Raw genomic sequence first — 13824 nt, 5'->3', positions numbered from 1 at the left:
CCTGAGGCTCGCCACTGTTTACCCTTTTCCACTGAGAAAATTGACCATTTAATCCTACACTCTATTTCCTGTCTTTTAACCAGCTTGCAATCCACGAAAGGACATCGCCTCCTATCCCATGACCTTTTAGTTTTCGTAGAAGCCTCTCATAAGGGACTTTGTCAAACGCCTTCTGAAAATCCAAATACACTACATCTACCAGTTCACCTTTATCCACATGTTTATTAACCCCTTCAAAAAAATGAAGCAGATTTGTTAGGCAAGACTTCCCTTGGATAAATCCATATTGACTGTGTTCCATTAAACCATGTCTTTCTGTATGTTCTCGGTTTTGATCTTTAGAATAGTTTCCACTATTTTTTCCGGCACTGAAGTCAGGCTCACTGGTCTATAGTTTCCCGGATCGCCCCTGGAGCCCTTTTTAAATATTGGGGTTACATTGGCCACCCTCCAGTCTTCAGGTACAATGGGTGATTTTAATGATAGGTTACCAATTTTAACTAACAAATTTGAGTTCCTTCACTACCCTAGGATGCATACCATCTAGTCCAGGTGATTTGCTACTCTTTAGTTTGTCAATCTGGCCTACTACATCTTCCAGGTTTACAGTGATTTGGTTCAGTTCATCTGACTCATCACCCTCAAAAATCATCTCCGGAACTGGTATCTCCCCAACATCCTCATTAGTAAACACTGAAGCAAAGAATTCATTTAGTCTTTCTGCAATGGCCTTATCTTCCCTAAGAGCCCCTTTAACTCATTGGTCATCTAACGGTCTAATGTACTCCCTCACATATTTTTAAAACGTTTTTATAATGAGTTTTTGCCTCTATGGCCAACTTCATTTCAAATTCTCTCTTCGCCTGTCTTATCAATGTTTTACACTTAACTTGACAATGCTTATGTTTTTTCCTATTTTCTTCAGATGGATCCTTCTTCCAGTTTTTGAAGGATGTTTTTTGGCTAAAATAGCCTCTTTCACCTCACCTTTTAACCATGCTGGTAACCGTTTTGCCTTCCTTCCACCTTTCTTAATGTTGCACCGGAGGTGGACCCTTGGGCCGAGGTGGGGTTGACACATCCTGTAGGAGGGATCCTACGGGTCCCCATCATTGGCAGGCGGAGTGGGCTGAAGGACGGAGGTTGACTGGCGCTTCACCAATACCAGCCCTCGTTCCCCGTGGGTTGAGCCTTTGGGTGCCGGGGCCGGCTGGACTTAGGTGGGCCTCTGTATTTCATCGTCGATGGAAGGATCGAGGTCAGCCCAGAGGCAGCAACAGAGGAGAGAAGAAGTCTGTACTGGACGAGGCAGAGTCCCGGAGACCCGGGCGCCAATAGAACCAAAGTCAGATAAGGGGCACTCGAGCAATAACAGGCAAAGCCTGAATAGGCCAAGTCCAGGACGTAGACTAAAGAGGCGTCATAGGGCAAGCTGGAGGCAGGGCTGGTGGCAATCTGGAAGCAGTGGCAAGCAAGGCTGAGGTCTGGACGAGGAGAGAGAGTCAAGAACGTAGTCAAGCAATGCAGAGGTCTGGGTCTGGAGAGAGGCAACGGAGTAGTCAAGCAATGCAGAGGTCCAGGCTTGGAGAGAGTTAACGGCGTGGTCAGGCAAACCAGAAGTCAAGGTCCGAGGAGGCAATCCGAGGATATGTTGAGGATCAGGAACACAAGAACGAGGAAACCTGGAACTGGAGTCAGCGAGGATCAGGAAACAGGAACAAAGGAGAATTACCAGGAGGCAAAGAGTACATGACCAGCTTGGAGATCTGTTGCAAAGGCAATACTAGGGAGCGGAGCCCGGGCTTAAGTACCAGAGCTCCGCTGACATCATCTGGGGCTGCGGCTCAGTTCCCACCACGGCACTAAAGGAGATAGAGCAGCTTTTAAACTAGAACAAGGGGGAAAGCCGACAGTCACTCAGCAGTGCATGGTTTGGAGAAATGTATCCTTGAAGGATACTAATGAAACAGGAGAGTTAGGGCACCCAACAGAGAGGTTCCAATAAAAGCAAACATAGTCCATATGCCTATATGTAAAAAATACCTGAGCTAAAGATTTCCAAATTATCCCTATCAACTGAAAAGCAGGTTGTTAATACAAACAAAAACCACACTTTGAAATGTCTGTATGCCAATGCCAGAAGTCTAAGAAGTAAGATGGGAGAGTTAGAGTGTATAGCAGCAAATGATTAGATTGACATAATTGGCATCTCAGAATCTTGGTGGAAGGAGGATAACCAATGGGACAGTGCAATATCAGGGTACAAATTATATCACAATGATAGGGAGGATCAACTTGGTAGGGGTGTGGCACTTTATGTCCAGGAGGGTATAGAGTCCAACAGGATAAAGATCATACAAGAGACTAAATGCTCAGTAGAATCTATATGGGTAGAAATCCCATGTGTGTTGGGTAAAAGTATAGTGATAGGAGTATACTTAGACTTCTGGCATTGGCATACAGACATTTCAAAGTGTGTTTTTTGTTTGTATTAACAACCTGCTTTTCAGTTCTTAGAGATAATTTGGAAATCTTTAGCTCAGGTGATGTTTTACATATAGGCACATGGACTAAGTTTGCTTTTATTGGAACCTCTCTGTTGGGTGCCCTAACTCTCCTGTTTCATTAGTATCCTTCAAGGATACATTTCTCCGAACCATGCACTGAGTGACTGTCGGCTTTCCCCCTTGTTCTAGTTTAAAAGCTGCTCTATCTCCTTTTTGAAAGTTAGTGCCTGCTGCCTGGTTCCACTCTGGTTAAGGAGGAGCCCATCTTTTCGGAAAAGTCTCCCCCTTCCCCAAACGTTTCCCCAGTTCCTTACAAAACTGAATCCCTCTTCCCTGCACCATCGTCTCATCCATGCATGTATGTACCTTGTAGACAAGTATCAGAGGGCCTTTATCCAGTTACTTATCGCATGCTTTGAAAATAACCCACAAGGTGCACACAAAGTAACGTGCATGTGTGCCTTGCAACAAAGTGCGCTGTTGAAAATCAGTGTTGCCAACCTTGTTTATTTCCTGTGAATTTGGGCTTTTTTTAGTGATTTTTTTTTTTTTTTTTTTTAAATTCGCAGGTTGCTTATTCTTGGACATTTTTTTCTGCCAATCATGGTTTTTTTTGGGCTTGGTGGGCGGGACTTGTGCCCTGCTGTTCCTGTGATTGGCTGCTGCTGCTGCCGCCAGTGAGATTTGTCCATAGCAGTGGCGTTGCTACGGGTGCGCATGGGTGGGCAATGGTCCACCCACGTTTTATTCAGGCCCACCCAAAGTTTTTGCGGCAGCATAGCAAGCCAGAGCTGCAAAGGTCACTGTCAGAGGAGCACATGGGCAGACATGGCATGGCAAGCAAGAGCGGCGGGTGACCAAGGAAGCTTTTATGCAGCCCGGCAGACCTGAACACTGAAGGGAGTGAAGCACTCAGCTGGCTATAGTCAAAGAGAAGAGGTATCTGGAGTGGGAAGAATGAGTGTGAGGGGACTGGAGATGTGCTTAGAGGGGTAGGGAGGGGGGAATGAGTATCTGGGGCCAGAGGTGTGCTTGGAGGGGATTGGGGAGGGGGAAATGAGTGTGTGGGGACAGGGATGTGCTTGGAGGGGATTGGGGCGGGGGAAATGAGTGTGTGGGGACAGGGATGTGCTTGGAGGGGATGGGGAGGGGGGAAATGAGTGTGTGGGGACAAGGATCTGCTTGGAGGGGATGGGGAGGGGGGAAATGAGTGTGTGGGGACAAGGATCTGCTTGGAGGGGATGGGGAGGGGGGAAATGAGTGTGTGGGGACAAGGATGTGCTTGGAGGGGTTGGGGAGGGGGAAATGAGTGTGTGGGGACAGGGATGTGCTTGGAGGGGGTGGGGAGGGGGGAAATGAGTGTGTGGGGCCAGGGATGTGCTTGGAGGGGGTGGGGAGGGGGGAAATGAGTGTGTGGGGACAAGGATGTGCTTGGAGGGGGTGGGGAGGGGGGAAATGAGTGTGTGGGGACAAGGATGTGCTTGGAGGGGTTGGGGAGGGGGGAAATGAGTGTGTGGGGACAAGGATCTGCTTGGAGGGGGTGGGGAGGGGGGAAATGAGTGTGTGGGGACAAGGATGTGCTTGGAGGGGTTGGGGAGGGGGAAATGAGTGTGTGGGGACAAGGATCTGCTTGGAGGGGGTGGGGAGGGGGGAAATGAGTGTGTGGGGCCAGGATGTGCTTGGAGGGGGTGGGGGAGGGGGGGAATGAGTGTGTGGGGACAAGGATGTGCTTGGAGGGGTTGGGGAGGGGGAAATGAGTGTGTGGGGACAAGGATCTGCTTGGAGGGGGTGGGGAGGGGGGAAATGAGTGTGTGGGGACAAGGATGTGCTTGGAGGGGTTGGGGAGGGGGAAATGAGTGTGTGGGAACAGGGATGTGCTTGGAGGGGGTGGAGAGGGGGGAAATGAGTGTGTGGGAACAGGGATGTGCTTGGAGGGGGTGGAGAGGGGGGAAATGAGTGTGTGGGGCCAGGGATGTGCTTGGAGGGGGTGGGGAGGGGGGAAATGAGTGTGTGGGGCCAGGGATGTGCTTGGAGGGGGTGGGGAGGGGGAAATGAGTGTGTGGGGCCAGGGATGTGCTTGGAGGGAATGGGGAGGGGGGGAAATGAGTGTGTGGGGCCAGGGATGTGCTTGGAGGGAATGGGGAGGGGGGAAATGAGTGTGTGGGGCCAGGGATGTGCTTGGAGGGAATGGGGAGGGGGGGAAATGAGTGTGTGGGGCCAGGGATGTGCTTGGAGGGGTTGGGGAGGGGGAAATGAGTGTGTGGGGCCAGGGATGTGCTTGGAGGGGATGGGGAGGGGGGAAATGAGTGTGTGGGGACAAGGATCTGCTTGGAGGGGATGGGGAGGGGGGAAATGAGTGTGTGGGGACAGGGATGTGCTTGGAGGGGGTGGGGGAGGGGGGGAAATGAGTGTGTGGGGCCAGGGATGTGCTTGGAGGGGGTGGGGAGGGGGGAAATGAGTGTGTGGGGCCAGGGATGTGCTTGGAGGGAATGGGGAGGGGGGAAATGAGTGTGTGGGGACAAGGATCTGCTTGGAGGGGATGGGGAGGGGGGAAATGAGTGTGTGGGGACAAGGATCTGCTTGGAGGGGCTGGGGAGGGGGGGAAATGAGTGTGTGGGGACAAGGATGTGCTTGGAGGGGGTGGGGGAGGGGGAAATGAGTGTGTGGGGACAGGGATGTGCTTGGAGGGGGTGGGGAGGGGGGAAATGAGTGTGTGGGGCCAGGGATGTGCTTGGAGGGGGTGGGGAGGGGGAAATGAGTGTGTGGGGCCAGGGATGTGCTTGGAGGGGGTGGGGAGGGGGAAATGAGTGTGTGGGGCCAGGGATGTGCTTGGAGGGGGTGGGGAGGGGGAAATGAGTGTGTGGGGCCAGGGATGTGCTTGGAGGGGATGGGGAGGGGGAAATGAGTGTGTGGGGCCAGGGATGTGCTTGGAGGGGGGTGGGGAGGGGGGAAATGAGTGTGTGGGGCCAGGGATGTGCTTGGAAGGGGTGGGGACGGGGAAAATGAGTGTGTGGGGCCAGGGATGTGCTTGGAGGGGGTGGGGACGGGGAAATGAGTGTGTGGGGCCAGGGATGTGCTTGGAGGGAATGGGGAGGGGGGAAATGAGTGTGTGGGGACAAGGATGTGCTTGGAAGGGTTGGGGAGGGGGAAATGAGTGTGTGGGGACAAGGATGTGCTTGGAGGGGGTTGGGGAGGGGGAAATGAGTGTGTGGGGACAGGGATGTGCTTGGAGGGGGGTGGGGAGGGGGGAAATGAGTGTGTGGGGCCAGGGATGTGCTTGGAGGGGAGGGGGAGGGGGGGAAATGAGTGTGTGGGGACAGGGATGTGCTTGGAGGGGGGGGGGGGAGGGGGAAATGAGTGTGTGGGGACAGGGATGTGCTTGGAGGGGAGGGGGAGGGGGGAAATGAGTGTGTGGGGACAGGGATGTGCTTGGAGGGGAGGGGGAGGGGGGGAAATGAGTGTGTGGGGCCAGGGATGTGCTTGGAGGGGATGGGGAGGGGGGAAATGAGTGTGTGGGGACAAGGATCTGCTTGGAGGGGATGGGGAGGGGGAAATGAGTGTGTGGGGACAGGGATGTGCTTGGAGGGGGTGGGGAGGGGGAAATGAGTGTGTGGGGACAAGGATCTGCTTGGAGGGGATGGGGAGGGGGAAATGAGTGTGTGGGGACAGGGATGTGCTTGGAGGGGGTGGGGAGGGGGAAATGAGTGTGTGGGGACAAGGATGTGCTTGGAGGGGGTGGGGAGGGGGAAATGAGTGTGTGGGGACAAGGATCTGCTTGGAGGGGATGGGGAGGGGGAAATGAGTGTGTGGGGACAGGGATGTGCTTGGAGGGGGTGGGGAGGGGGAAATGAGTGTGTGGGGCCAGGGATGTGCTTGGAGGGGATTGGGGAGGGGGGAAATCAGTGTGTGGGGACAAGGATCTGCTTGGAGGGGATGGGGAGGGGGAAATGAGTGTGTGGGGACAAGGATGTGCTTGGAGGGGGTGGGGAGAGGGAAATGAGTGTGTGGGGACAGGGATGTGCTTGGAGGGGTGGGGAGGGGGAAATGAGTGTGTGGGGACAAGGATGTGCTTGGAGGGGGTGGGGAGGGGGAAATGAGTGTGTGGGGACAGGGATGTGCTTGGAGGGGGTGGAGAGGGGGAAATGAGTGTGTGGGGACAGGGATGTGCTTGGAGGGGGTGGGGAGGGGAAATGAGTGTGTGGGGACAAGGATGTGCTTGGAGGGGATTGGGGAGGGGGAAATGAGTGTGTGGGGCCAGGGATGTGCTTGGAGGGGGTGGGGAGGGGAAATTGTGTGGGGACAGGGATGTGCTTGGAGGGGGGAATGACTGGTAGGGGCCCAGTGTTTTTTTTATTTGTTCTACACCACTTTTGATTTCATCTAATTATGTTTCTTTTTTTTTTTATTTCTTCTCCCTGCAGAAGATCACCTTTGTAAGAAAGCCTGTCCATACCTGCTAACGTACAGGTAAAAACGGGCCATGGAAACTTGTTTTGGGATTGGGGTTTTTTTTATGGAAAATGGCGCCTGTTCTTTAATGATTACCTGGCAGCCCTGTTGAAAATTCCTCCGTAAGGGGGAATCTAGCTGAGAGGTTTGCAGTGCTTGTCCTCTCCATGCTGTACTCCAGTGCCTGGGGGGAGGCTGAAGGCTGCCTGGGGGGAGTGCCCTGAAATGCTGAGTAACATGGGATCCCCATGGCTTCATTTTCACAGCTCTGCAGTTGGAGGGAGCTGGGGCCAAGGAGCTCTCTACCCACCCGTGCATGCCTGCTATTGAGTGCATTCATAGTGCTACATAATCCTGGAGACAGAAGTGCGCACCAAACAGGGAAAAATACCAGAAAAGCATTCTGCACGCCGTGCAAACTGTTTGTGGAAAGTAACTTCCCTCTTTCACCTCCACTTTCCATCCCAAGTCATGGCAACTTGCTGTAAACGACTCACCGATATTTGTATTGTTCTCTCCCAGCAATACTGCTTCCTACCTCTCTTACACGAATGGGTTTCCCCCGTCCATGGGGGAGAATCGCCAGATTAAGGGAGGGGTTTCAGATCGTAATCCCAGATGTTTCTGTCCACAGCTGAACCAAAGATGTATGAGGTGATACAGGGAGAAAGCCTGGGTGGCAAGAAAACCAGAGCGTGCAGCATACGTGTAATAAACTGCAGAAAAGACCACGACCGTGTGCAGCATTTAGTGCACAGTGAAAGTCGGCTGTAACCTGATTTCTCCCATTTATCGCATTCGGCGCAGGAGGTCAGACGCGCTGATGAATCAGACCTCACGTCCCCCTCTTCAGAGCTGCTGCAGGAAAGGGAACGAGACTTGCTAATATATCCTTGCTTTGGCAACAGCTGTGACTTATTTGTTTCTGGAGCCAAGGCCTGGCTTATCTTTATTAAATTACATCCTACTGCCGCCAATGGCCTGAGGCCACCCATCAATCATTTCCTCTCATGAAGAATTGAGTTTGCTTCTGGTTAGCAGAATTGTAACGCTGGGCAACAAATTTTCACAAAAGTCATGTTACAGAAATGAAATTAGTCAATTCTTATACATTTCCATGTGTTAAACACGAATGTGACTGTGAAAATGCAAAATTGGCTCTAGTTATTTTGTAATATGCAATAATATAATTACATCTTGAATTGTATGCCAATAGTAGGAGACCTCCAGTTAATACCGTTTGAAAAATGAAGTCATAGACTACGTCTTAGATTTCTTTGCTTGTCTCTTGTACACCTGCTCTGGTCACTGCATCTCAAAAAAGATATAATTGTGATGGAGAAGGTAGAGAGAAGGTCTACCAAAATGATAAAGGGAATGGAACAGCTCCCCTATGAGGAAAGACTAAGAGGTTAGGACTTTTCAGCTTGGAGAAGAGACGACTGAGGGGGGGATATGATAGAGGTGTTTAAAATCATGAGAGGTCTAGAACGGGTAGATGTGAATCGGTTATTTACTCTTTCGGATAGTAGAAAGACTAGGGGACACTCCATGAAGTTAGCATGGGGCACATTTAAAACTAATCGGAGAAAGTTCTTTTTCATTGAATGCACAATTAAACTCTGGAATTTGTTGCCAGAGGATGTGGTTAGTGCAGTTAGTGTAGCTGTGTTTAAAAAAGGATTGGATAAGTTCTTGGGGGAGAAGTCCATTACCTGCTATTAAGTTCACTTAGAGAATAGCCACTGCCATTAGCAATGGTTACATGGAATAGACTTAGTTTTTGGGTACTTGCCAGGTTCTTATGGCCTGGATTGGCCACTGTTGGAAACAGGATGCTGGGCTTGATGGACCCTTGGTCTGACCCAGTATGGCATGTTCTTATGTTCTTAAGTAATCCCTCTCTCTCCCCCACTCCTGGACAGGGAGGTCTGGACTTTCAGGTTGATTTAACCTCGGTAGAGGAGTTTCGCAGCTTAACCCTTCTTTGAGGTGTGGTCTTTGGGGGGTCCTGTGAGGGACACTAGCGCAGGGATTACACGTGGTAGGATGCATGTATTACCCATGTTACAACTGATCCTGTCATCTACCTAAAGGGTGGATGGCCCAGTCGAGCAAACTAGCAGCTGAACCCTGCAATTTCACTTTATTTACATGCAGGCTTATATCCTGAACCACAGAGCTACCTCTAGGATTTCCTTTGCATCTATTTGCCAATGCTACATACCGGGGAGCGGGGTCGGGGAATATTTTTTCAGCATAGCCAGCCGCTGTAACAGTGCACCCTGGGGGTCCCTGTCCCCGGAGCCAATCGCTCTATACGCTGCATCCTGGGGATAATTTTCCCAGATTCAGTCCCTACAAACGCTGCGGAAAGATGCCCGAGCAGAGCTGGGTACTGCAAACGATGCTGTTTACACCTGCTGAATACTGTGTGCAATCTGTACTTTCTAAATATTTACTTTCATTGATAACTGCCAGCTAGGGGGGCGGGGCTCTATTGATGCCAGGCATGATGGAGATTTAGTGGCCTGGACACTCCTCCTCTGAGAACTGCAACTCAAGTCATATAATGAAGCAGATGGGTCTGTTTACTACCAGGAAGACATTCCTGTAACAGTGTCTCTTACCCCAAGCCCTGCTGCCGAGTGGAAGTGCTCTGAGGGAGGGGCATGATCACAGACTGAGCAAAGCTCTGACCATTTAACACAGCTCTTTCCCTAAGGCCTATGATAATCCACCATTTTATTTTTAATTAGCAAGGCCTGGATCCCAATGGGGGAGCTGCTGGCAGAACCGACTCCTTCCTGCTGCAGGGAGGGGACTGAGGCAGCAAAGGGTATTTTTAGACTTCAAAAACAGCTGTAGCCAGCTGCCAGTGGTTGTAAAACCCAGCCTAGTTATCCCTCCCACCAAAATCCTCTGCGTCAAAAGAGCAGAGTGGAAGCTGCTGTTGCTCAGCCTGTTAATGTTTAATGGTGGTTATCCGACAGGATAGACAGGCCTAGGCCTATCAGGGCTGTTTATCTCCATTTCTGAACCGCTGGGAAACTTTGAGGAGACTACGCTCTGCCATACGCCAGGTCCTTATCTCTGAGACGCCTCATCACACCGCAGCTGGGGCTTAGGGTTAGGCTTAACCTGGCCCAGCTTGGGGATCTGAGCTCATGTAAATCTGGCCGAGGACAGAATAACGCCGTCATTTCTCGCGTAGCACATACACTGTCACTTACTTACAGGTGCGCCTTTTACACGGTTCTTTTTCCAGGTGTATTGGACTATAAGTCACATGTTTATCTTTTTAGTTTTTATATCTCTCACTTGTTTTGCAGTTTACTATTTCGTTTTTATTTTTGTCTGTATTCCTTTTACTGTTGGTTTTTTTTTTACATTTTGATCGTATATTTGGCTATTTGAGAACGCCATCCCATGCAGAGGGACCAGATTGGTGGGCGATTTTGTAACATCATGGATCATCTCAGCAGGAAATAACGCGCGGAAGATACATCAGTTCTGAACGGGCGTGCAAGATCCCTGATCCTACCAAAAGTAGCCACATACGTTGTGGCCGCCGCCGCTCGGAGCACGCGCTTTTCCCTGGGGATTTTTAAAATGGAAACGACTCTGCACAGCACAGATAAACGCACGCACAGATAGGATGCACGCACATCAGATGGGCAGGCTGGGGCCGGTGCAAGGGTATTAGGCACCCTGGGCGAACCTTCTGCCTTGCACCCGGCCCCTCCCCCGCCCTGGCTCCAGTCCCAACCTCATTCACTCAGACAGTCCCCCTCTCAGGTTCCTTGTCTCCTTCACACACGCGCGCCCTTACCCAGGCTCCCTCCCTCCCTCTCACTCACCAACACCATTGCTCTCTCGCATCCCTCTCACTCACTCTCACAAGCAGAGGCGCTGCTGGTGTCCCGCCGACTCTCTGCTTCTCTCGGCCGTGAGTGGGACGGGCTCTGCTCGCTGCCCCACATGGCTGCCGCCCCCTAATGGCTGCCACCAGTCCCGGGTCTGGTTCATAAAACCCTTTTTCTGCCGGTAAAACAGGTTTTTAATACGTGGACATGAATTTGGAAATGCCCCCCTTAAAAAATGTACTTGATGTCAGTACAATACCTCGTTTACATTATTGTCCGCTTTAGCATTTGTATTTTTTATGCTTATTATTTCAGTATTTGATTCTTCACACAACTTCTGGTTTGTAGGATTATGGCGAATCGGGTCCAGCTCGAGGCTTTCCTCAAGGTTCTAAGCCTATTTTAAAACCGAGTTTAGGTAAAATACCCACAATTTCTCAGATTTTCTGGGTCACTTCAACGTGGCGGCCCTTCAACAGAGCTGCCGGACCAGTCCCAGGATCGTGACTCCTCTCTTTTCTCGAATCTAGGCCGAGTCCTCCTTTAATTACCTTCCTGCTCTTCTTGTCCTTCTCCCAGGGAATGGGAGGGTCCCCCTTTTCAGCCCACTGCCCCATCCTTCAGCAACCTAATGGTAATGAGGTGCTCAAGCTACTCCTTACTAGAGGGCACGGGTGGTGTCGACAGGCTCTGCACGTAGCGTGAGATGTCAAAGCAGAGTAGGAGTGTTTGAAGAGGCTCGGCCCTCCTCCCCGTGGGAGGCTTCTGAGTTTACCCAAACTGTTGCGTGCTCGGCGCTCGGGGTCTTCAGAGCGTCTCTCTGGGTAAGAGAGGTTTGGAGCGAGCCTGTTTTCCTGGGAAACGGGCTCACAGTTGGGGTGCTCAGCCCTTCGGGATTAGGGTGGTCTTGACTTGGGATCCAAAAGTGGTATCCTAAAATATTCTGAAGATTAAGGAAAAAAAAGATCTTTGAGAAGAGGTGGAGCTAAACGCTATGGTCCCCACTCTGTCTGTAATGGACCCTCTGGTCTCATGAGGCCCTGGTCTGCTTCTTTAGCTAGGGACAGTGTAGGTCAGAAAAGAAGGGGGGGACCCATTCAGATGCAGCCCCCTCTCTCTGAGGGTGCTGGAGTGGCCGTCCCCCCTGGATGAGTTTCATAAGCAGCCTGTGGACAGCGTTTTAGGAGGCAGTGAGGAGCACTGATTGCACTGCTCTTCAGGCCTACTTGGAGGATCTAGGCAAAACCCTGCCTGGGGATCTTAAGCAAGGTCGGGAGGTGCTTCCCACAGTCCACTAATTGGCTGGCTGGGGCTTTTCTCTGGGTTGTTTTCTGGATGTTTCTTGGAGCTGTCAGAGGTAAGGTGTCCGTCTGATTGTAACCAGCAGGGACAAGCTGAGCCAGTCCTGGTTCTACGCCCACAGTACCTATGGATTTGCATTTCCTACTTTCCTTGAGAAACTGAACCTGCAAGTTCATGAATGCACAGGGGTAAGCCAACAAGGCGAGTGGTGGCTATGTAAATGAGCCAAAATGGGAAAATGAGAAAAGAATCATCTGTATCTATTGTAAATGATTCACTAGAAAGTACAAATGGTAAAATATAAATACAGCAAGGTATAAAGAAACAGAAAGAGGAGGCAAGGTGACCACCATGCCTGACACTGTGGGCAAGAGCTCTCAGCTTGGAAGGTACCTCCAAGCTTTTCTCTATTTTTATCTTTTCTTTTGCTATGATCAAGTGTAAGGAGAAACCCCAAATCCAACAGGTGGAGGCTTCCTATTTGTGAGACGCTGATCCTATCTTTGGGGTCCTCTCAGAGCTGTGGCTGCAGGACACTACCTACCCCTTCCTCCCCCTGAAGGGCTGCAGCGATGCTACGATGGGCATTGGTTGGTGGTGAGGACAGGGAAGTAGGAGGGGGGGGGGGGGAACCATGGAGTTGGCAGGGGTAGGGGCTGTGGGGAGCCAGGGAACAGCCTCACTTGCCAGCGTGAGCCAGCAGTCACAGCAATGGGCACTCCAGTGTCAGGGGTCAGCAGTATTGGCGAGGATGAGTGGGGGTTTTTGTATTTAGATTTAGCTCACGCCTTTTCATTGAGAGCTCAAGGCAAGTTACATTCAGGCACAGTAGGGATTACAACGTAAGTTTGTACCTGAAGCAATGGCGAGTGCAGTGACTTGCCCAAAGTCAGAAGGATCTGAATCCAGGCTGCCCTGGCTCTCACCACTCGGCTGCTCCTCCTCCATGCCCTGGAGTGGGACTGTCTGGAGCCTCATCTCTACTCCCAGGATAGCTGGAGGACGGGAACCCACCCTGAAGATATTTTGTCTCAGCCGATTTCTCGGCTAGGTATATTCACTCGAGAAATGACCTGCAGGAGAAGGTGAAATCTAGGGGGGGCTAGGCATCATCATTTTCAGGTGTCTAATATAATAAGATAGAAATCCTGGAAAATTCTGCTGAAGCTACATTTTTGCAAATATTAAATTTCCCCAAAGCGAAGCTATCTCTGCAGGAGCCTTTCAAGTAATATGTTGGGGAAGTAGTGACAGTTCCTGCGGAGACATGTCCATCGGTCTGTAAACGGTATTATTTGCCTACAGAGGAGGGAGCTATGGGCACAGATATCTCAAGTGAGAGTCGGGACCTCTGGGCTTTCCGGGAACCCTCCCAGGAGGAGGCCCCCCAGTGAACTCTCTCGGTGTCCTTTGGCAGTGAAGTGGACAACGATCTGGTGCTAAGGTTATACTTTTAAAGTGAGGATGCCTTATTTTTCCTGATGTAACCCAGTCAGCTCAGGCTTAGGAGGAAATTGTTCCTCCAACTGCATCTTTCTGAAATGTTCCTCTGTGAACAGCATCCAATCTAAGGGAGATAAAGTCATTTTTTTGGGACCCTTCCCCTTTAGAGGTTTTTCTTATTGATAACTCGGGAGTTTAAATGTTGGTGTTAGACTGGTGCATCTCTTTCAGGAATTTGGAATATGGAGGGCACCAGG

The sequence above is a fragment of the Rhinatrema bivittatum genome, chromosome 14, assembly GCF_901001135.1.
Source record: "Rhinatrema bivittatum chromosome 14, aRhiBiv1.1, whole genome shotgun sequence".
NCBI classification, from domain to species: Eukaryota; Metazoa; Chordata; class Amphibia; order Gymnophiona; family Rhinatrematidae; genus Rhinatrema; species Rhinatrema bivittatum.
The sequence above is the reverse complement of the archived record's forward strand: the minus strand, read 5'-3'. Positions refer to the sequence as shown.